This window comes from Tenrec ecaudatus, chromosome 7 (genome assembly GCF_050624435.1).
Source record: "Tenrec ecaudatus isolate mTenEca1 chromosome 7, mTenEca1.hap1, whole genome shotgun sequence".
Classification (NCBI taxonomy): Eukaryota; Metazoa; Chordata; class Mammalia; order Afrosoricida; family Tenrecidae; genus Tenrec; species Tenrec ecaudatus.
Genome location: NC_134536.1, coordinates 78951542 through 78977219, shown reverse-complemented (window position 1 = coordinate 78977219; position 25678 = coordinate 78951542).

Below are 25678 nucleotides of genomic sequence, written 5' to 3'. Positions count from 1 at the left end.
AGTAAGGTAATTTCTCTAGCACTTTATTCCCATATGACAGCATCGTAGAAATCATGTGATCCAGATATTCTAAACATAATAAGCATGAAAGCTATAAGGTAAATACATATTAACATACCTCTAACTTTACATGAATTGTAATAAATATTATGGAGTAAATCTAAAAATATTATTGGATGAAGAAACCATGGTTCTGCAGTTGAGCATTTGGGTGTTAACAGCAAGGTAAGAGGTTCGAACTCATCAGATGCCACAAGACAGAAAGATGAGGCTTTTTTTTTTTTCCATCAGTATTTGCAGTCTTGGGAAATGCTAGAGGGGTGCTCTGAATCAGAATCCACACAATGGCAGTAGGTTTGGATGCTTTTCATTGTTTACTTGATTTTGTTTGTTACTTACAGTTCTATTGACTGGTCAGTTCTGAGCTGTAGAATATAATAATCTCCAAATACTTTATTTTCTGTATATTTTTAATAAAACTTAAGACACAATCTCTTTTGTTCAAAGATTGTTTCCGTTATAATGCTTTTCCTTAGGTGTTTGAAAAGTATCTCTACATAATTATGACTTCAGATCATTAATTAAACACAACACTGTAAAAATAGAAATTAAATATTTGAGTAGACATTTATAATAACTCCATGGTACCATAAACAAATAAGAACTAGTAAACACTGAGACAGAACTTACACACACACACACACACACACACACACACGCACTCATTGGTCTTGTCCATTTACATTTCACATAAATGCCCACACTTAGATTCATGATAGGAAAGGAGGTATGTTGAGGCTTTCAAGTCAGTGTGGTAAAATAAAAATGAAACCTTGCTCACAGACCGCAGTCACAAAAACTTAGGGAATGCTGTGCTGTCCCACCCTTCAATTACATTCTACATTTTTCAAAAGGTAATTGGCCCTCCGCATGTGGAATGTCTATTGTAAGTATACAGTAGATATAATTAGCTGAATGAAATAAATGAGTGAAAAGCTTCGGTGGCAGAGTGGCTTATGCCTTGCGCTGCTAACTTCAAAGGTAGCATTCAAAATCACCAGCCATCCCGTGAAAGGAAGATGGGACTTTCTGTTCCTGTAAAGGTTTACAGTCTGGGCCACCCACAGGAGCGGGCCTACTCGTCACTACAGAGCTGCTCTGAGACCAATAGACGCGATGGCAGTGAGTTTGAGGGAGAAGAATGAGACTTTCAGAAATTTTACTTCCTTTCTTTCCCTTCTGATAAAAAGAAGCAGTGCCTCCGGGCATCTCTTTGGCTCCATTCTCAGTGTATGTTCCAATATGACATTGTTATGCTACAAGCTTCTTTCATTTTAAAAACATTTCATTGTGTACGGGGTGAGTGTTTACAGAGCACTTTAATTCCAAGTCAGTACTACATACACATTTGGTTTAATGTCATTGAAGTTAATCCCCACAATGTAACATCACTTATCCCACAGCCTTCTAGTGTTTGGTTTTCATTCTTTTTCGTTTGTGGCCTCTTCCTGCCTTTTGAAACTCTGTCTTGAGCAAAGGCTGCCCTTTGGGTCACAAATGGTTGATTATTGTAAGAAGCATGTGCCTCCCGAGTGGACGAGCTCGAGCTCGCCTTACAGACCTGTCTATTGCTCGTTGACAATTGAGCTAGGAGGTGGAGAACAGCTCTAGGTCTGGGTGAGCCCATTCATCTCCATCATATCACAAAACCTGCTCTGTTCGTTTGTATGGTTTTGAGTGTGTTCCACAGTTTTGCCCTTCCTTTCCAGGGTTTCTTTCAGAGTGCCAAATCTTTCTCTGCTACAGGATAGGTCTTGCTTTTGTTTCTGAGAGGGGGCGGTCCACAGAAGCAGTTAAGGTAGACATGCAGAAACCGTAGCACCATACCTTCCCTGTGCTTTGCTGCCTCCGCTATAGTCAAGAGGTAGCAGAGCTGATCAAGGACGTTTTTCCAGAGTCAAAGTATGTGCAAGCCTTCAATGCTTGAATAAAATAATTTACTGAATGAAAGAATTAAAAGATAAATAGATATTTATTTGTATAGTTATTTGATGTGTTCACAGGGAGTGCTATCTTACAGCATAACTTAAAAGTAGCTGGACATTTGGCACGTGATGTCAAAGTAGAAACAAAAGTTTATAATGCCATAAAATATATAAAGCTGAGGATGGACACAGATGCGTTTTTAATTTTCACCTGTCAATAAACCAATTTATAAGGGAAGTAAAGCAGAGTTAAGAAATGCATTTCTCTGGAGGGAACACAAACACATATTCTCAAATAAACAATTTCACCCACATGCCAACCTCCCCTGTTATATAACAACATTTTTATATATCGAGTGGTTTCTACTGCAAAATATATATTCAGCTCTGTAGTTTGGAGCTTTTTATTACTATCAAAAGAGAATTCAAACATCAGAAGATTGTCGATGTGTTTTAACAAGGCAATTAGGTCCAGAGGACTAGAACACCCTGCTTATATTGCCCATCTCTGGATGCACACAGCTCCTAACAGTCCTCAAATGTCAGCTTTCCTAAACCACTTAGAGGCTTGAAGCACAACTGAAACACACTGAACCCCAAGGCACCCCTCTCGCCCTCTCAGTGTCAACCATCAGCACACGTCTCCCTCTGGTCCTCCTGGCGGCATTCTCTAGCTTCAGGAGGCACATATGAGGCACTGTGCAAACCAAGAACAGTTGCCGCTCAGAAAAACGCATGAAATCAAGACTATAGCAGGAAATCTACCTTATTTGGTCTATCACAATTTAATCTTCAGCTCTAATAGTTTATTTGCTAATCTTACTTGACTAAATTCTTGCCAAGGTCCTTAATCTGTAATGATATTTATATCAATGGCTGCAAGCAGTACTGTAGTTAATGGCCTGTTGTCATTTCCATTATAAACTCCCTGTTGCACTAGTAACAGGAGAACCAAGAACCTGTGACTTTCCTCGCTGAGGGCACATTTCAATGCTCCTCTAAATTACAGTATTAGCCAAAACACTTTTGTCAGGCAGCATTTTCAGGCAATTTAAGAAATAGCATTAAAGAGTGGGGAAAAAGGAAATAAAATCTGTACTCACTATTCTTATCTTAACAATCAAATAAATACCTGCAGGAAAAATGTCTTTCTATGTTATGGTTTCCTTTGGAGGTTGCACCTGCATTTATATAAAAAAAGCCATTTTATGCCACTGATGCACTATTAGGGTGTTGTCTTTAGCATCTGGATTTAATTCAGTGAAAAATAAATCTATAAGCAAAAGAAATATTTTATCTATATGCTTTCCTCAAAGTTTTAAACAATCTGGATAGGTATGCATGTGTTACTAACATATGTTTTATGAAAGATAGTTTTTAATGTAAACATTGAAAGGGGATGACAATTATAATTGTAATGTGGATGAAATGGATAAATATAGTCATAATATTCTTTTCACTGAAAAAATATACAGCTAAGAGTCTCTTTGTAATGTGACAGTTTTGCCTTGCTTAATGGAGTAGAAGATAAAACCAAGAGATTTGGTCTCTTCTTGGTTAATCCGCTACAGTGGATGACAGTTCTTAAGTGAATAACCTTGCCTTAATAAAATTAGGATAGTCCACAGTGAACAAGCTATGGGGGAAATAAATGTTTCGTAAGCATAATTATAAATATTTATTTAAAATAAGTGACAGAAATGTATATTCTATTATATCATTTCACACGATTAATTCTTAGAAAGGGGGGGAATAAAATGTCCAATATTTTCAAAGGTGACATCTTAAATTAGTAGGTGATTCTAAGGCAGAGAAGAGATATATTCCTAGAGCTCTCAGTTTACTGCAATAACTGTTGTATCCAGTGTTTCCCTCTTAGCTTTATAGGAAAATAGACATGGAAATTCCTTAGCACATGCCAATCTCTGGGGATAGGGTGGGGGGGAGGGGAAAGTAAATCATTTACAAATTAATCACTTTTAATAATGTTTGAGACTTTGCCTACCAGGCAGAGGATCTAAATTATTTGTCAGCTACCTAAAGTGGTGTTTCCAGTGAGAATAGTCAGTGTCTTTGCTATTTATCAAGCTGAGGGTCAAAGTCAGCTACTTTATTTACCCAAGCACTTTTTCCACCTGAGACAAAGGACAAATGGATTCAACTCTGGCCTTACCACTAGGGAGCCACCTGAAGCAAAAGAGCACACTGCCCAGAACTGGTTCTACTTTTAAATATCATTTTTTAAAGTAGATGCTATTTTGTGTAACTTTTATTGTTACTCGAGTTAGGGTTTACATTTCAGATCACTCCTAACATTGTGTTCGATATGCCAACACAGTCTCTCAACATAATGTCCTGCAGGTCCATCCACGCCACCAGGAGCATCATAGGTCAGCATTGTGTTTCAATGATGCATAGGAGCGCATTGGAAAGTGCCCCGGAGGTGGACTGAGTTACATGTTGGGCTGCCAACCACAAAGGAAGCATCTGGAAACCATTCGCTGCACCATGGGAGAAAGACAGGCTTCCTATTGCTGTGGCGATTTACAGTTTCAGGATCTGAGGGAGGCAGTTCTACTCTGTCCTGTACGTCCTCTATATGTTGAAATCAACTCAGTGACAGTGAGTTTGGGCTCTGAGTTTGATTATTCCACTATGTGCCTGTACCATTCTTCTACTAATGGGCATTTAGGTTATTTCTGTCATCTTGCTATTGTAAACAGTGCTGAGTTGAACAAATAGACCCTGGGAAAGGATTGTTGAATCCTGTGGGATTTCTATTAGCAGTTGTTTGAAGTTGCTTTCTACAGTGGGTGTAGATATTTATAGTTCCATGGACAGTGTATGAGGAGGTTCCAATCTCTCTTTAGCTTCCCATGTAAAGTGGTATCTCATGGTTGCTTTGGCTTACCTTTCCCAGAGGACTTGTCATCATGAGAATATCTTTATACGTGTGTTGGCCAATTATTTGTTGTCTGTGGTGGATTGTCTGTTCATGCCCTTTACACACATTCTAATTTAGTTATTCAATTTGACAACATGGCAGGGTAAATTATTAACATAAAAATCAATCAGATTCCTGTAAACTAATGAAGAGCATGCTTAGAAATATATTAAGAAAACAATACCGTTTGCAATAGCCACACAAAATTAAATTCTTAGAAATAAATCTAATCAGAAAAATAAAAGACTTGCACAAAGAAAGATACCGAACAGTAAGGCAAGCCCCAAGAATGCACTTCAGAGACCATCACTGAAGTTACAGCTCAGGGAGAGGGCTGTGTCTGAGTAGAGAACACAGGAGCAAAACAAAGAGGGAAGGAGAGAGAGTAAAACACATTCTGTCCCACCAAGCCCCGAGAACAATATTCCTGCTCAGAGCAGCCAATGCACAGAGAGGATAGCAGGACAGGCCCCACTAGGAGACACAACACCAGTCACTGATCCATAGCCCTACATGGGACAACACTGGAGGCACAGTGTGAGAATAAGTGATCTGAATCCCACCCCCACTCCACCCCCCATGCCACAAACAGGGGGGAAATGCTAAGAGTGTACAACAGAACAGCAAGGGGCACAAAGCAATGAAGTCCCTGGGGAATATCAAATACAGACGTTGGGGCCAAAATGTGGTATCCCATCAGACTCAACAAGAAAACACTACTAAAGATCTACAAACAAACTATGTATAGGCTTTTTTGGGGTCATTTTGTTGTTGTTGGTGGTGGTGGAGGTTTTGTTTTCTTGCTTTCTTTTGTTGTTTTGTTTTGATCTGTCTCTGCATGCTTCTCTAGATAAGATCGGTGGAATAAACAATCTGGAGAAGAAAGCAACAGGACTGATGGTTCTAGGGGAACACAGGAGAGGGGGTGATGGGAGACAGAATAGGGGGTGTCAACAAACCAAGGGATAAGTGAACAACACGTGATCTAAAATCAATGGCAAGGAGGTTACAGGATGCCTAGTGGGGCTTGATCAAAGGCAATGTAGCTGAGAGAATTACTGAAAGCCGAATGATGGCCAAACATGATAGTGGGGCAAGAGGAAAGTAGATGAAAATAGAAGAAAGAATTAGGAGGTAAAGGACATTAATAAAGGTCTAAATATAGGCATGTACATATGTAAATATATTTATATATAACAATAGGAAAATAGATCTATGTATATATATCTATATGCTAAGTACTAAGGTAGCAGATGGATATTGGGCATCTACACAAGTACTCCCACAATGCAAGAACAGTTCGAATACACCAGCATTCTGTGATGTTCACCTTCCTGACACAAAAACTGAAGACAAAATAGGTGCATGAGCAAATGTGGTGAAGGAAGCTGACGGTGCCCAGCTATCAAAAGATAAAGTATCTGGGTTCTTAAAGGCTTAAAGATAAACAAGAAGCCATATACCTAGAAAACAACAACACACACATGGAAGAAACACACTATCCTATGTGATCATGAGGTGTCAATGGGATCAGGTATTAGGCATCAAAGACCCAAATTCATAGCAATGTGAATAAGGGGGAGGGTGGAGTGGAGAGCCAAAGCCCATCTGTAGACAATTGGATATCCCCTCACAGAAGAGTCACAAAGACGAGACAAGCCAGTCAGGGTGCAGTATAGTACTGATGAAACCTATAATTTTCCTCTAGTTTTCTAATGCTTCTGCCCCCTCACTATTGTGACCCCAATTCTATCATACAACTCCAGTTAGACCAGAGCATATATACTGGTACATATACGAGCTTGCAGCACAGGGAATCCAGGACAGATAAATCCCTCAGAACCAAGAATAAGAGTAGCAATATCAGTAGAGGAAGGGGAAGTTGGGGGGAGGGGGTGAAGAGGAAGCCGATCACAATGATCTACATATAACCTCCTCCCAGGGGGATGGACAAGAGAAAAGTAGGTGAGGGAGACAGCAGTCGGTATATGACATGGAAAAAATCATAAATTATCAAGGGTTCATGAGAGAGGGAGTTTGGGGGAGCATGTAAAATAAGCTGATCCCAAGGTCACAAGTAGAAAAAATGGTTTGAAAATGTTGATGGCAACATATGTACAAATGTGCTTGACACAATGGATGGATCTATGGATTGTGATAACTGCTGTATGATCCCCCAATAAAATAATTTAAAACTGATAATAAGTGAAAATCCCCGAACACTACCACAAGAAACCAGAGACGTACAAAATTAATGAATATTCCATGTTCATGGATAGAAAGGCTTTACATTGTAAAAATCAAGATCCATATCTCGCCCCTTGTACAAAAAAGCAAACTCAAGATGGATCAAAGACATAAATGTAACTTTCAGAGCTATAGAGATCAGAATTGAGAAATAGGTACCAACATAAGGGGTCTATTGCAGGGCATAGATACACAATCACATGTAAGAAAAGAAAGACAATAGGTGACAAAATAGATGACTAGAACATACTGAAAATAAGATACTTATGTGCATCAAAAGATTCTATCAAAAGAGTGAAAAGGGAACTCACAGAGTGGGAAAAAAATCTTTGACGATGCCACACCAGACAATGGATTTATCTTTAAAATCTATAGCAAACTGCAACACCTTGATTTTAAAAAATGTGAAGTGGACTGTAAATATACAGTTAGATTTCTTGAGAGGTAAATCTGTACCTATGAAGTGTAAGGACAGCCTTGAAGCCCACTTTTCATTTAGTTACCAGAATTCTCAGGATAATTGAATGGCAGGTGGGTAAGAAGAGTGTAAAGTAAAAATAGATCATGGTATCTATTTTACAGTCCTCTGTTTTCTATGCCCCAGGATCCTGCTTACTAAGCAACCTCACAAGCAAGGGCAAGAAGTCAGGGGGCTGACAAAACAGTCTTTATGAAAACAAGGAAGGAAGATCTCTGCACAGCACACCTCGGTGCTTCACCTGAACTAATGAGGAGAAAAAACACCTTAGCTCAGTTGTCTTGCTTTGCAGTTTTCCTGCATCCAACTTCTTAATGTTATCTTAAGCAGTTTATTTTGTTTAATTATCTAGTACCATCACCAAGTGGAATGACTTGCTTAATACTGTGCTTAAATGGTACCTTCAGAAGTATTATTTGCAAAGTTCACCAAAGAGTTTGTAATCTAGGTTTTATAATATTCATGGGGAATGGTGTGCTCTTGTGTGAGTGCAATTTAGACTGGAGGAGTAGATAAAAAGAGAGGTTGACAAAACCCAGAGGACAACATTAAGAAAATGAGGCAGAATAATGCTGGTGAAGAAAAGCAAATCTTTCAAAGTCCATTAGAATGGTTAATAGAGAAGTAAAGAGGAAACACCCACTGTGGTAATAGAGTGCAGCTCACCCACAAAGGCGCAGAGCAACAGGCTTTACCTACATAGTCTGAGGCCGCACACACTCAGAAAAGTGTGTGTGCTCTTCATTCAGTAACATTAACATACGCCCTTTTCTGCACAAAAGGCCATTTTACTGTTTTCTTATCTGACTGTAGGAAAATTTACCTGATGTTTAGGCAAGTGTTGTAACTTGTCGCAGCTGATTTGATTGAGAGACCCAGGCACACATAGAAGGTTTACAGTTTTTGCTTTATCCTTTTCTTGAAATAATTCTGCAATCCACTGGAATACAAAATACATCTAAATATAAAACATCTCTTAATAGAAAATGAGTAATATGAAGAAAGTTTTCAGTAGCTCCTTCTGATTGTGGTTAAATATCTGGTGCTGTGTGTGAACAGACTCTTTAGCCTGACTAGATTTTTCATGTGGGAGCAATTACTTAGCAAATGGAATGTCAATAGGCAAAAGCAATGCATGCTTCCTCTGAAGAACAAAATAAGAACCTTACCTTGTAACAGCTCACTGTTTACATCAATCCAGGATATTGATATAGCTACTTAGAAGACATCTTAACTCCTTTGCTGTAGGAAGATTCTGTTCATGAAAATAAAGCTATAAGATACTTTTAAATAATGTTTTTGCCTGACAATCAAGCTGACCAAATACATTAAAGGCAGAAATTATAAAAAGTAATTTAGAAGTGAATGAGTTCAAAGGTAATAAACAGGTAACATCATCTTGACTCCACCATTCACTGGGGACAGAGAACATATGCACATGGAAATAAGCTCCAGCATTATTACATCTCTTTACTGACATACAACCTAACTACATATGTACTAATGGGACAATTAAGTGGCCTCCTCAAGCTGCTTGCTAACTTCGCAACTAACCAAGATAGAGTGATTTTGTAAGTGACTGTGACATTAAAAACAAACTTGTTCCATGAGAAATTGCTCGGTGGGATCTTTGGTTTGCTCATTTCCTTTTCTTCGGTAGTAGTTGATTAGCACATTTAGGCAAGGTTATTCTTTTACCTGATTAAGTGCTTGCTGTCTGTGGTTCTAAAAGTGTCCATTACTCTGTCTTGGATGGTGGGCTCTATTGGAGAAAGTATTTATGTAGCTGTCTTTATAACCTTGTGGTTAAAATGAACTATTGCACTTAAACTCTTAGCACATATTTAGGCAAAAACAGCCATTTTATCCCTACTTCCCTGGCCATCACCTATGTCTGGGAATGTGGCCTTCTTGAGGCTGAGAGCAAAGGAAAATTGTGCCCCAGACTAGGATGTATATTTGGAAGACCTGTAACACAAAAATATTACTCTTATCTGACCCTATTCTCATACCCTCCCTTCACAGTAAAGTAAAAATTAAGGATGAATTTCTTAAATTTTATTTGCCATCCAATATTAACATGTATGCAGTCCAAACCCCTACAGTCAAATAAAATTGGCAGAAACTATTATTTCCAATATGCTTACTTTAGGTGCAAGTATTGGTTTATCACCATTTAGCTCATGTTTTCTAAATGTGTTCCTTCATAGCATGCTTACTTTGCAAAGTTGCGGCTACGCTGATGAGTGAACATGGGGAACGAAGGCATGGAAACGCTGGGAAAAAATGAGTGGGGAACGGACGTTCTGTCTGTCCTGGTGTTGTAAAAAGAATAGAGTGAGGGTATGGGAAGCCAGTTAGCTCTCCCTTTGTTACTAGCAATCTGCTCTGCAGAAATGGGAATGAATAGTTCCTTGACATACCATTATGGACCACAGAGTAAACACATAGTTGATAGAAATGATCCTCTCAGGATACAAAACTATCTAGATAAAGTATGTGGTAGAAAATGAACAACAAAAAAGGGACCTTTAATTATTACTACTCATTTATAAACACGCACCATTCTCTTAAAAGCCATAATTTACATTTGGAGGCATTTGAAAAGGACAGATAGAAAGGGCCATTGGATTTAAATGTACACAACTACTTGAAAACATGTCTCTGATATTTTCAAATCTGAATAAACTTTTTTGGTATGTTCTTAAAATTGGTAAACACATGAAAACTGATATACAACATGTGGTAAATAAATGATATTCATTACAGAGCCCCCAAACAATTTTTTTAGTGTCTTGATTTTTAGGCATGTTACTAGAGTTCTTTGAGGCACTGATTCAAAAATTAAACTGAATAGACCACAACAACTCTAGTTGTGTGTTTTTAAAATATGGTGTTCCACTATATTTTAAACTGTTAAGCTATACTAATTTATAAATTTATCATGCTGGTTTTAAATATTAGATGAATTAAGATCCACAAATTACAACACCCCAAAAGTAAGAAATATTTCAAAAAAGAATTCACTATGAAGGGATTTCCAAGGAAGTTATATAGGGGCCAATAGTGGCTGCTTGATGAATCATTGTGCTGCCAATCATAAGGTCAGTGGTACAAACCCACCAGCCACTCTGAAGTCTTGAAAAAATTTAAGGTTTGAAAATCCAAAGGGGCAGTTCTTCTCTGTCCTATAGGGTCACTATGAGTTAGAATTGATTAGATAGCAGTGAAGTTTTCTTTTTGGTATGGGAATTTGTGCAAAATATGCAGACTACAAGTGGTATACAGCAAAACCAGGGAACAGCTTGAGAAGAGTGAAAAATAAAGAAGAAAATTGCACAGACACATATATGAAAGTGTGAGGGAAGTTAGAGTGTGGACAATGAAACATCTCAGCAATTTTCATTGATATTTTGAATGTCTAACTTGTTATCCAAATTATGCAGTAAACATACCAGAACACATTTTACTATATAGAATTCAATGGATAATTCATGTTAAATGTTTCAGAGGTGAGGTTAACTCCAAACTTCTTTATAAGAAAAAAATTCTAACTTTTCTTTTAAGAGATTCTAGACAAAGATGGAAAAGTGTGTCATCTTATAACAAGACCAGAACAGTTTAATTTTAATAAGTAATTTTGAACTCTGGCAGAACCATTTTGGGTTCCAAAACATTTGAATATTTATTGTAGCAAACTCACTACTAGTCAGCCAATTATGACTCAGAGTGACTCTGTAGGACAGAGCTGAAGTTCCCCCTCTGACTTTCAGAGGCTTTAAGCCGTTAATGGAGCATGAAGTCTCATCTTACTCTTGCAGAGTGGCTAGTAGGCTCAAACAGCTGGCCTTATGGTTAGCAGTCAAGCACATAATCCTCTCCTCCATCAGGGTTCTTTATTTGTTGTATACTATCCCTCATTTCTATCCCCTTTTAAAGACAACACTTTGTAGCTGCCTGCCATTCAGGTTCTATTAAGTTGAATAGTTAATCGGGGAGAATTCAAAGTTCATGTTAAAATTCAAAGTTCAAATACTAAACATTTAGTAGAACACAAGTTATTTTAAATAAAGCCAGCAAGCACTTCTGCTATCTCAGGGTAGATAACACAACATTAAAATGTGTCCTGATTTTTCATTTTCTGACTGAGTGAAGATTAGTTTATGGCATTTGTTCTGTATCTCCAAAACTAGAGCTGATATAGAGGGAAACTGTGCCAATTTTGGAAGCATTAGTTAAAATATACTCAGAAACAAGCCTCACAATTGAGGCACCAAAATGTTGCTGCCCAGTGTTATTACTACTATTATTACTCATTGTAGTTCTGAATATTGTTTTCTCTTGGAGAAAGTATCATGAAACTGGAGATTAAAGGAAATACTTCTTTATAACAGGCAGTAGAGTTCACATTGGTGCCTCTGGCTCCCCAAGCCTGGCATTCAGTCAGTTTTCAGATAGTCGTTTCTGATTCCCACCCTCAGAAAGGGTAGCAGAGTTCACAGCAGTTCCTCTGCTTCCCACAGCCCAGAATTCAGTGAGTTGGCAGGTAGCCCTTGCTACATTCTGCCCTTGGAGAATGAACAGTTTGTGGTGGCACCTCTGCCTTCTCCAGACAGGAAGCCAGCAAATTTTCAGACTCAAGATAGCCTCTACCCTCAGAGCTTGCTTGGGAGCACTTCCCTGCTCCCTTGATCATCCACTACTTAAGTCCACTAAAGGAATTCACAAAAGAAATAAGAAATGGATAGTCCTGAATTGTGCCAAAATCCAAAATAAAGGGACTTTTCCAAACCACTTACCAGTGATCTACGCTACATGCTTGGTCCACATTGCTTGCTGGAGATCTGTACCTTTGGCATACCCTTCTCCCCCAACCCCCTTCATGCCCACACTGCTTGAAAAGCCAGAGGGTCCTGTGGATCTGGCCAGCCCGGCCCACATAGCCCAGGCCATTTGTACCTCCAAGTCTCATGAACACAGACTTTCTAGCCTCTCTGCTAATGCCACCTGTACAGCCTGAGCAGATTGCAACCAGCAGTTTTTTGGTTAGCTCAGTCTGAACAGACTACCCAGCCAATGTAGACAGAGACCCATCACTGTGGCCCACCTAATTCACCACCACCACCCTCTACCATGCGCTGTTTGTGGCTTCAGCCACCTAAACCCACAGCACAACACCATGTGAGCCACACGCAGATCTGGTCATCCTTTCCCTATATTGTGTGCATCACGCATACTCTAACACCTAAAGTGACACCAAAATACCATACAAATTACTATGCACAACAGCAGTCACTACAAGAAATCAAGAAAACAGCTACTGCCAGGTCTGAGGAGTACATGAATTTAGTGACACTTGTAGAAGAAGCAGACATTAAACCACCACAGGAAGAAATCTCCTAATGTTGCTTAGAGTCATTCTGGATATGAGGGAATTGATAAAGAAAAAGATGAAACAATAGTGAGGATAGAGACCACTTATCAAAGTGAAAGACAAGAGTTAAGGGATGAGGCAGCAGAAGTGAATAAAACCGTAAAAGATCTTACCAGCAAACTGGAAGAGGTGGAGAATCTCATCAATCAACCTCGAAGATAACAAGTAGAATCTAAAAATTGAGAAAGCAATCAAACATGATAATTAAAGAAGCTGATGAAAACCTGAGAACAATGAGCTATTTTATAAAGAGGAACAATATTAAAATAATTAGGATACTAGGGCAAGAAATAAAGCAGAAATTAACAGCCAAAAGAGTGAAGGAATTCAGGGAAGAAAACGTCCCCCATTTAATGAAAGAATCAACCTGAAGCACAGAGGACACTGATTAGATTGAATGCCAAGAAGTACACACCAAGGCATATGGTAATCAAATGTCCAGCTTGGAGGACAAGGAGAAAGTCATAAGAGAAGTTAGAAAAAAAAATACAGTCACCTACAAGGGTAATCACAAAAGGATGTGCTCAGACTTTTCACGAGAATCCATGAGGAAGAGCAATTCATGGAACAGGATATTCTTAAACTGGAAGGATATTGATGGTAACCCAAGAATGTCACCAAACTCTCCAACAAAACAGATTAAAAGTAAAGAATTTTCCCATATAAAGAAATATTTTAAGAATAAAAACAAAAAACAGCAAGGCAAAAATTACTTTCCAACTCAATTTGGATAGATGATCAACATCCACAGAGCACAAACATGAAACCACTGCATAGTGTAACACTATGCAGAAATCATGACACTAAAAAAAATGCCCAAGTATCTTTGACTCAATGGTGAAAAGAAGGCAAGAATGAATTCCATCCCACCCTCACCAACACATACATGCGCAACACAGAGCTAAGGAGGGAAATAGGAAAATACCTACCACAAAAAGTACAAGATGACTGCAAAGAATGCATAGATGGATGTAATTACTCTGAACTTCAATGGGCTGAACTCACCCATGAAAACACAAAGGCTAACAGACTGGATTAACAAAGAAAATCCAGCAATCTTTTGTCTAAAAGAGACACATATTCAAACTCACAGACAAACACAGGTTGAGGATCAAAGGATGGAGAAAACATATCACGCTAATGGCAATCATAAAAACCAAGAGTTGAAATTCTAATCTCTGACAAAATTGATCTCAAGGGACAAAACATAACAATAGATAAATGTAGGCACTAAATAATGCTTAAAGACTCAGTAGACCAGGAGCCAGTGAGCATGATAAATGTATAAACACTAAATGAGAGACCCATGAAATGTGTCAATCAAATCCTTCCAAAGATGACAAAGAAATCACAGGGTTGACAATCATAATAGGAGATTTAAATACACTGCTCTCTGAGAAAGACAGATCAGTGGGAAAGAATCTCGACAGGGAGGTTGCAGAGCTAAGCCCTATATTTAGGCAAATATAGAAATATTCAGAGCCCTTTACCCAACTGAAAAAAATCACATTATTTTCAAGTGCACATGGTACATATTTGAAAATAGACCATATGCTAGGACAAAAGTCAAGCTTGAGTAAATTTAAACATATAGAGGTCACTCACACATCCTTCTGACTCCTACACCATAAAGTTGGAAATAAACAAAGTAAGATTAAAAAATAAGCAAGGGCAGATAACTGAGGGATAAATAACTCTCTTCTTCAAAAGAAATGGGCACCAGTCCAATTAGAGATGAAATTAGGATTTTCTAGAACAAGAATAAAATGAGAATGAAAATACAACATACAAAAACTTATGGGATACAGCTAAGACAGTTATCAGACATGGTTGATAGCAATAAATGCACATATGAAGAAGGAAGATAGACTTATGGTTGACAGTCTATCACAAAACCTTCAGCATTTGAAACAGATTCAACAGAACAATCCCTCTATTAGCAAAAAAGAAGAGAGAAATTATAAAAATCAGTGCAGAGATAAATAAGTGGGAAAACAAAACAATGGAAAAAATCAACAGAGTATAAAGCTGATTTTTGAAAAGGATTAACAGAATCAACAAGCTATTGGCAAATTAACTGAAGATAGGAAGGAGCTGACATGAATGTACAGGATGAAGGACAAACAGGGGAGATTATAATTGATCCTAATGAAATTAAAAGACTAATGACATTTTGTTATCGAGTTCTGTATTCCAATGAATACAAAACTTGGAAGGCATGAATAAATCCCTGGAAAAACAAACTCTTCCCAGATCATCTCATACAGACATCAAGAACCTGAGCAGATCCATAGCAAAATAATAAATAGATAGGTTATCAAGGAACTACCAACTAAAAAAAATCATTGCCCAGATGGTTTCACAGGAAAATTCTACCAAGAATTCAGGGAAGAGCTGACACCAATTCTACACAAACTCTTCCAGAGCACAGAAAAGGACAGTAAACTCCCAAACACAATCAACGAAGTTAGTATAAGATTGATACCCAAACCTGGCAAGGATCCCCCAAAAGTAGAGAACTACAGGCCAATGAACATTGATGCAAAAATCCTTAACAAAATTATGGCCAATAGAATCCAAAATATATAAAATGGATAATTCATCAAGACCAAGTGGGATGATACCATTTATATATTGAGAACCCCAAAAGCTCCACAATAAAAATGCTAGAAATGATAGAGGGATATGATATAGTGGCAGGATACAAGATCAACAAATGTAAGTCAATGCAATTGATATATACAACTCATGGGATTACAGAAAATGAGATCAAGGACCTAAAACCCTTCATAATAGCCAAGTATAAATTGAGATATCTAGGAATATATCTAACAAAAATATCTAAATTTCTATAAGAGGAACATTGTTACAAGAAATGAAAAGAGACCTTCACAAATGGAAGAATATCCCATGTTCGTGGTTTGAAAGATTCAATGTTGTAAATATATCAATACCAGCTTCTTTTTTTTCTCTCAAAGAAATAGAAAAACAGACTACCAACTTTATATGGAAAGGAACACAGTCCATAATTGGCAAATAATTCCTCAAGAATAAGAATAAAGTGGGAGGACTTGCATTACCTAACTTTAAAACTGATTGTATATCCACAGTTGTCAAAACAGCATGGTAGTAGTATAATAATAGATACACAGAATAATGCATAGGTACAGAAAATCCAGAAATAAAAATAGCAGCATACACACAACTGATCTTCTATAAGGGTCCCAAAAATATCAAATGGGAAGTTTATACTTTTGATAACAAATGGTTATGGGAAAACTGGATATCTACCTGCATAAAAGTGAAACAACACCCTTACCTCACTTCATACAGAAGAACAGATTCAAGGTAGGTCCCAGACATCAAGGTAAAACCTCAGGACCATCCATGAAAAAACTAGGACAAAGCTAAGAACCTTTGCACAGGAAATATATGGGATATCAGAAATTGAGGATTCGTACTCAGAGAAAGATAAAATAAATGAGTGGTACATACTAAAGGTAAAACACTGTGTCCATCAAAAGAAGTTGTCAAGAGAGAAATAAAAGAGTCCAAGGACTGGGGAAAGTTATTTATCAATGACATAACAGACACAGGTCTTATTATTAAAATCTATAGAAACCTGCAAGCATACCATAAGAAAAAAGCAAATAGTCCACTAAGGAGGTGGGCAAAAGACTTGAACAGAAGATTCACAAGGGAAGGGACTTGAATGGCCAATTAACATATGAGAATAGGTTCCCAATCACTAGCCATCTGGGGAATGCAAACTAAACAACTATGACATGTCACCTAACACCGACAGAGATAGCCCAATTCAAAAAAATCAGAAAGCAACAAATGTTGGGGAATGGAGGTTAGAGAGGAACTCTCATTCACAGCATGCGGGTGGTCTTGTACACAAGTACAACCACTGTGGAAAGCGATTTAGATATACCTAAAACAGAGGGAAATCAAATTACCTTACAGCCCATCAATTCCATTATTGGACATATATCCAGAAGAAATAAGAAATAGACCACAACCTGATATCTGTGCTCCAATGTTCATCACTGTGAAGTTCACAATTGCCAAGAATCAGAAAAAGCATACATTTCCATCAATACATGAATGAATTTTAAAAACTCTGGTATATACACTCAATGGAGTACTATACTTTTCTAAAAAAAAGTTATGAAGCACCTTGTCTCGTAGAAAGAGGTGGAGGATATCATGCAGAGTATTGCTAACCAAGCACAAAAGGACATGTGCAATCTGAGTCCACTGAGCTAAGTTCAAACAGCAGAATTGGAATAGGGAAAAATGTACATAATGCATAGTTCTCAGGCTGAGGAAGAGATATTCAGGCATGAGCCAGACCAAATTCAATGATTCATTGCTATCAAATAAATAAAAAGATGATAACTAGATGGGAAAATAAATAAGATGCATATAGCATTTGTACTGAAAGAAACCTACCTCCACCCCCAACCCCAACCCCCATATTCCCTAAAGGTTCACAGAGAGGTGAGGGAAGAATAAAGATGGCAATTCGCTATCAGGGCACTAATTCCCCCCAAGGAGAGGGTATTGTTCATGTCTCCACAGGAAAGGTAGAGAGAATGAAGACCTCATTCCAGTACGCCAATCCCTGAGGATGGCATTCCTGCTTGGAGCAGCTCATTCACAGAAAGGACTGTAGGGCCAGTTTCAGTTGCAGACATGATGTCCTCTTCCTAGATGACAAGGCTACATGGATAGCACTGAAGACACAGTTCAGGGCAAGTGGTGGGTTCCACCCACCCACATGGGGACAAACCTAAAGGAAGTGCAACAGACCAGTGATGAGAGCAAAGCCAAGAAGTACCTGTGGAATCCCGATTATATATTTCCAACTTGGGTGGCAGTGCTTGGCACCCCATCGGAACTAGTTGGAGGTTATTCACGAGGGAACCAAACTGAAAGTCTGACGATATCACGGAGTGAGGTGGAGGCACTAGACTGCTTCATTTCTGAGTGCACAAAGAGCAATGGGGACTGGCAGGATGCATGCTCCCGGTCACTAATGGACTAAAAGGGACTAAGTGCTGTTAGGTAAGTAAGTGCGCCCTGGGATGTGGAACTCTGAAAGAAAGGCAGAATGGGTTGGTGGATAAAGGTCCTGCTTTCTCTTTAACAGACAGATACTCATCCACTGGAAGTATTTGTATGTTCTTTCTCCCTGTTTTCCTTTCTTTGGGCATCTATCTATATAAGATGGGCAGGATAAGCAATTCCAAGGAGAGAATAATGGGACCAAAGGTTCCCAGGAGGCATGGGAGAGGAGGAGACAGGAGTGGGGGGCGGGAAGGAGTGAGCCTATGATTATAGGGGTAGGGGAATAGCAAGCATTCTAAAATTAACAGAGAGGAGGGTGTAACCTTCCTAGTCTTGTTTGGCCAATTGAAAAGCATCCAAGAGGAATTACTGCGAGAACAATGGGTAAGCATGATAGTGGGGCAGGAAGAATGAAAAAAGAAAAGAAGAAGAAAGTACATATATCCATATATATAGATATGTATATGTGTAAATATATGAAGATAAGTATATATGTCTATACATGTATATGAAAATATAACCAGGAAGCAGATGGACTTAAATCTTACCACAGTATGAGAATGGTTTGTTCCTCCAATAATATGGCACTGTATGATATTCACCTTTCCTACATGATCGTTGAAGATCAAATGGGAGCATAAGCAAATGTGGTGAAAAAAGCTAATGATGCCCGGCTATTAAAAGATATAGCATCTTAAAGGCTTGAAGTTAAACAAGCAGCCATCTAGCAGTGAAGCAACAAGCCCACATGGAAGAAGTACACCAACCTGTGTGACCATGAATTGTAGAGAAGAATAGGTATCAGAAGTTCAAAGGAGAGTGGACAAAGTGGAGACCCCAAACCCACCTGTAAGATAATTGGGCATTCCCTCACAGAAGGGACACATGGAAAGAATGATAAACGCAGGGTGTGTTATAACACTGATGAAACACGTAACTCTCCTCTAGTTCTTTAAGATTTCCTCCCCTTACTATTATGATTTTAGTTTTACCTCATTAATCTTGTTAACCTGTGTACGTTCTTTTGTATAATTAAGGTCATTCTATTCATGAAAGCCAACATAAGTTACCCTTCAGAAATAGTAAAGGGAGTAATGGTTCCTTGAAAGTATGGGAAACAAGGTGGGGAGGGGAAGCTGGCAGCAATAATGACTGTATAGTCCCACCAAAGGGGAATGAATAACAGAATCGATGGTGAACCAATATATCGAATGATATAAAATATAGTAAATAAAATTTAACAATAATAATTATGAAGAAAATACATATATGGTGCATAAAAATAGTAGAATATTAAATGGCTAGCACATGTGATTTGTACATACAGGTATATGTGTCTTAAATCCACTGGAACATTGTATGAATTCATAAGCATCTATGGTCCCAATAGGTTAATTTATTTTATTTTAATGAAAGCGGTTCTCTTTATGTTTATGATCTTACTCAATAGTATTAAAGACCCCAAATCCAAACTCCTACCGCACAGCATCAGACTACTTGTGAGGTAAAGGCAAAGTATGGTCAAGGATATAACTCTGGGTTTGGCTGCTAGCTCTTGCAAGAGCAGCAGGGACAGCAGTGGTGAAGGAGAGCAGAAGTAGACTTCCAGACACTTTTAATATGGTGAACACCATATTAGCTACCATAGTGTCCTAATCACATAAAAGACTGTGTCATTAAACATCACATGGATGATCAGCAGCACATACCTTGAGAGGAAATGTGATTTTGATACTTGAATCTGAAATACCAGTGTAGCACCTCTAGTATTGATTTGAGAAGCAGGAATTCCAGGCCTGACTAAAATATGTTTTATTATTTATGACAGGTTCTTGGTGATCCACTTTCTGTAAGGAACAGATCCTGATGTTTTGTTTGTGCTTCGATGTCATGTTCCTAAAAATTAACAGTGCCTTTGAGAAATCACTGTCCCTAGCCCCTTCTTCAGAACCATTTCTTGGCCTGTTCATATGGCACTACCCAGTTTTTATTGATTCTCCTTACCATAAACATGTTCTGCCCCTTTACGTTTTAGTGTTCCCCTTCGTTACTTCAGTTTTTAACTGTGAATAGAAGTTTAAATGCCTGTCCATTGCCAAGAATACAGAATACTAACGCTTGTTGAGAAGCCAGCATTTCAATAAGATTCTCTGCTCATAGTGAAATGTTAGGGTTATGTGAGCAAAAAACATGTGTTTATTTGTTTGCATATGCATTCCAAAGGTTACAATATAGGCAATGAGCATAATAGAGCATACTGGAAAAAATAAATTTCATAAAAATCAATTGATGAAAATACATTTGAAGAAAATATATCATATTTCTCCAGCAATAACTGAATATACTCTGTCATTAATAGTTTTGAGCTTGAAAATTGGTAACAGATATTGTAGTAGGATTTTAAGATTTTTAAAATTTTTTATTTGTTGTTATTTTATTGATAGAAACAAGTACTTTTGAATTGTGATTATTCATAAACAAGATTATAATTCATATCCCTATCTGATGTTTTGACATATTCAGCCACATTCAAATTAATCATTAGGGTTAATAATGGTTGGAAAACATTTCCAAATGTTTAAAATATATTTTAATTTATATTGTAATTACAGAGCAAGTATATATAAAGCAAACTTTGCAATATGATATTTCTTATACTTCTTATGCGTGACATGGTATTTCTTTTTTTTAAATCATCTTATTGGGGCTCATACAACTCTTATCACAATCCACACATACATCCATGGTGTCAAGCACATTTGTACATTTGCCACCATCATCATTCTCAAAAGATATGCTTTCTACTTGAGCCCTTAATATCAGCTCCTCCTTTTTCCCCCTTCCTACCCTCTCTCCCTCCCTCATGAACCCTTCATAATTCATAAATGATTATTATTATTTTAACATATTTTATACTATCCGATGTCACCCTTCACCCACTTTCCTGTTGTTCATCCCCAAATATTAATTATAAAAACTGACTCAAAGAGCAATAGCCTTCCAGAAACTGTTCTGCAGCAATTCAAATTTGACTTATCCTGTTCGGGAAAGTATAGTCACTCTACCAGTACCTCTTAATTGAAATTGCAAAAACTATGGATCTGTGTGGGTGTAGGGTGAAATTATTAGAAGATAGGCCCAGTGTAAACTGCTATCAGAAATCTCAATAAACTAGGGTTCAAACTATCATGCTGACTACTGTTAGGTGCTGCCATGCTGGTTCCAACTGATCATGACCCTATCTGAAACAGCCAAAATCACTGTCCAGACCTGTGTCATCCTCACAATAGTTCTAAATTTCAAGTGCATTGTCACTGCAATGCTTCATCTAGATTTCTTGGTTTACTTCTCTTATATGCCCCATTTTATCTACCTTCTTAGAGGCATTTGCTTTATCTGGAATCAAAATAGCTATCTTATATGTATATAAAATTGACACTAATAATAACTCAAGTATTTAAATTTTAGTGAATTTTTATTACCGCATTTTTAAATAATTATAAGGCTGTGAAGCTGACAAATGGATAGAGTTATTTCTCAGTAAGATATAGTTGTTATTGACATGAATTCTTAAGCTAAAAATATCCTCTGTCGTAAACTTTTATACATGTGCAAATAGAAGCACCTTTTTCCAATTTCAGCCCAAATTCTGAGGCATAAGTTGCAACCAGACAATAACTAGAAAACTATTTGAGCACTTTTATGTGTTGTATATTAGATTATACCTAGAAACTACTCTATTTTAGTTTGAGAAAATTATATGTTGAACACAGATTTCCAGCCACCGTACTAAGACTGACAATCTCTTATTTAACTCAGATGAGGTCTCAGGTTCAGCTACTTAGGAGATGACAAAGAAAGGTGTAACAGAATGTTCATGATGATGGTTCAAAGGGAGAATTTCTACTAGGCATTCACAGGGAAGAGGCATTTTCCATATTTGTATTTTATGTGAGATGCTTTATATTAATAATGCCTCACTTAGTGTTAAATTTTGTGACATTCGCAAAAGAAAATGTATCTGCTGACTGCAGAAAACCCATGGACTACATTAAAATTTATTGTAAAATTAAGGGGCTACCTGATATGTGACAATTCAAAGAATGCGTTATTTTACACAGCAGGTGGATAAGGGGATTATAGAATATTAAAGATAGAAGGAACGTTACATGAATCCCCTCATTTTACACATAAGAATAGACTATCATAGATGAGAAATTAATGACGTTGGGATTAAAAATTTGATCTCCTGGTTTCCAGTCAAATTCTTTTCATGAAAAAGTAATTTAAAACTTTCAAATTTTAACATAGACCTAATTTTCTACTTCTTCATGGTTCCTCTATATAAAACATTACCTAGAAATACCCCATTCATTTTCATTTACATGCAAATTTACAAGTTTTCTTCAAATACTAAACTTGCCATAAGTATCTCTTCCTGCTGAGAGCTATAAGAGGGTTCTTTACTATAGAAAGATAGTTAACGTATCTTACAGCTGAAATACATGTTTAGATTTTCAAAATCAATGCTGGGAAATCTAATAGATGGGGTTTTCTACCTTTGGTGGTTTTTGTCACAAAATAGGAGACATAGTGAAAGAAAATAAATGAGTTCCAAAATTAAATAATTAAAGATTTGGATTCACTAGGATTGTTTAAAGTAGATTCATTAGGAAACAGATCCATGCCAAAGAGCAACATTAAGTCTCTATCAAAAGCAAAATAAATAGTTTTATTGAAGGCCTGAACAAATGCTGACCAGACAGAAGTCTGTGAGGATTCACAGAAATTGTTCATAGGGTTTAAATACAGAAAAATCACAGAGTTATAAGGAAGACATTTTGAATTGTTGAAATGTACTAAATCATGCATGTGTAAGTATGTATACTGGATAGTTGTCACTAGACATTTATTAGAACCCTTCAACATTGCTTTGTTATTCCTAAAGTTCCTGTTAATCAGTGGATACTTTGGATCCAAAATGTGTAAGCACTCTTCCAGGGAGCATGTTATGAGAGGAAGAAAGAGAAGTGGAGGGATGCCTGGAGACTTCTTGGCAAAATCTGCCTAGCTAACTTTTAACTCAATTTAGAATAGATAATGAAAATGGTCTCTAAGCTGTATCTTTAGTGGAAGTCTCCCTGATGACAAACATCTAAACTTTTAGGTGCTTTCACTAACCCACTTCTTGATCAAGAATTTTATTGAAAATTTCAGATCACAGTTTTAGGAGTGTTTTTTCTGCTTGGACTTATGCTCTCACACTTAATAAATGGCTGTATGTTAAAAGTATTCTTTTAAAACCCCATACGCTCCATGAAAGGTAACTGGGAACCATCTGTTCCATCCCTACCAGGCCATAGTTTGGACCTATGCTTCTGTGATCTTCTAAGAAAGGAATGTGACCTCACAACCACATTATAAGGAATACTTGGCAAAGAGGAGCAGTGGTCGAGGAAAAGGACCAAATCATTTTTTACAGAATTGATGCTTATTCAAAATAAATAATACCTGTAAGCATTCTTGCTAATGGATATTTCATGGTTATTTGGAGCATATTGCATAACAAATAAAGTTAGATTGTGATTATAAACATCTTAAAAGCATTTCATTAAACATATGCTCAGTCCTATGACAATAACAATGATTAGCGTAATTAATGCTTGTAAAATTGAACATTGCCAAGGATCAATTATATAGGAAATCAAGTGACATTATCAAGAAAATAGGAGCTGAACAGAGGGGAATATTAAAGTCATATGTCTTTTGATGGGCTGCTGATGTGTTTATCTAAATATAATATTTAGTATTAGCTATTGCACAATTTTTCTTGTGCTAGAAGAGACTGAAAGAAAATTATATTCTCCAGCAATAAATCATTGTTATCATATCAATCCCAACTAGTGGCACCCTCTGTTCAACAGAAGGAATTGTTGCTACCACTGGGTCAGTCCCCATCATTGAGGATGTTCCTCTTTTCCACTGCCCTTCAATGGTAACAAGCATGGTGTCCTGTTTAAGGGACTGGTTTCTCAAAACATCATATCCAAATTATGTGAGACAAAGTCTTGCAATCTTCACTTCTTTTTTTTTAATTTAGAAATTTGTTTAATACTATTTTTAGAGCAGTAGAGCTAAAGGTCATTACAGGTTTTTACCCCCCAAGGATTAAAATATCCTTGATGTAAACAATCTCATGAGTGTAGTTATTTTTAGTTTCTCAGGGATCACTCTCCTTGGATGGGACACTCTTCTTTTTTTTTTTTTACTTGATCATTTTAAAACATTTTTTTTTAATTTTAACAATTTATTAGGGGCTCATACAATTCTTATCACAGTTCATACATATACATACATCAATTGTATAAAGCACATCTGTACAGTCTTTGCCCTAATCATTTTTTACTCCTCTTTTCTTTTTTTACATTTTATTAGGGACTCATACAACTCTTATCACCATCCATACATATACATACATCAATTGTATAAAGCACATCCATACATTCCCTGCCCCAATCATTCTCAAGGCATTTGCTCTCCACTTAAGCCCCTTGCATCAGGTCCTCTTTTTTTTCCCCTCCCTCCCCTTCCCCCCCTCCCTCATGTGCCCTTGGTAATTTATACTTCGTTATTTTGTCATATCTTGCCCTATCCGGAGTCTCCCTTCCCCCCTTCTCTGCTGTCCCTCTCCCAGGGAAGAGGTCACATGTGGATCCTTGTAATCAGTTCCCCATTTCCAACCCACTCACCCTCCACTCTCCCAGCATCGTCCCTCACACCCTTGGTCCTGAAGGTATCATCCACCCTGGATTCCCTGTACCTCCAACCCTCATATGTACCAGTGTACAGCCTCTGTCCTATCCAGGCCTGCAAGGTAGAATTCGGATCATGGTAGTTGGGGGGAGGAAGCATCCAGGATCTGGGGGAAAGCTGTGTTCTTCATCGGTACTACCTCGCACCCTAATTAACCCATCTCCTCTCCTAAACGCCTCTATGAGGGGATCTCCATTGGCCGACACTTGGGCCTTGGGTCTCCACTCTGCACTTCTCCCTTCATTTAATATGGTATATATATACATATACATATACACATACATACACACACTTATATCGTTGTTGTTGTTTTTTTGCATGATGCCTTATACCTGGTCCCTTGGCACCTCGTGATCGCACTGGCCGGTGTGCTTCTTCCATGTGGGCTTTTTTGCTTCTGAGCTTGATGGCCGCTTGTTCACCTTCAAGCCTTTAAGACCCCAGACACTATCTCTTTTGATAGCCGGGCACCATCAGCTTTCTTCACCACATTTGCTTATGCACCCATTTGTCTTCAGCGATCCTATCATGGAGGTGTGCAGTCAATGATATGATTTTTTGTTCTTTGGTGCCTGGTAACTGATCCCTTTGGGACCACTCGATCACACAGGCTGGTGTGTTCTTCCATGTGGACTTTGTTGCTTCTGAGCTAGATGGCCGCTTGTTTATCTTCAAGCCTTTAAGACCCCAGTCACTTCTTA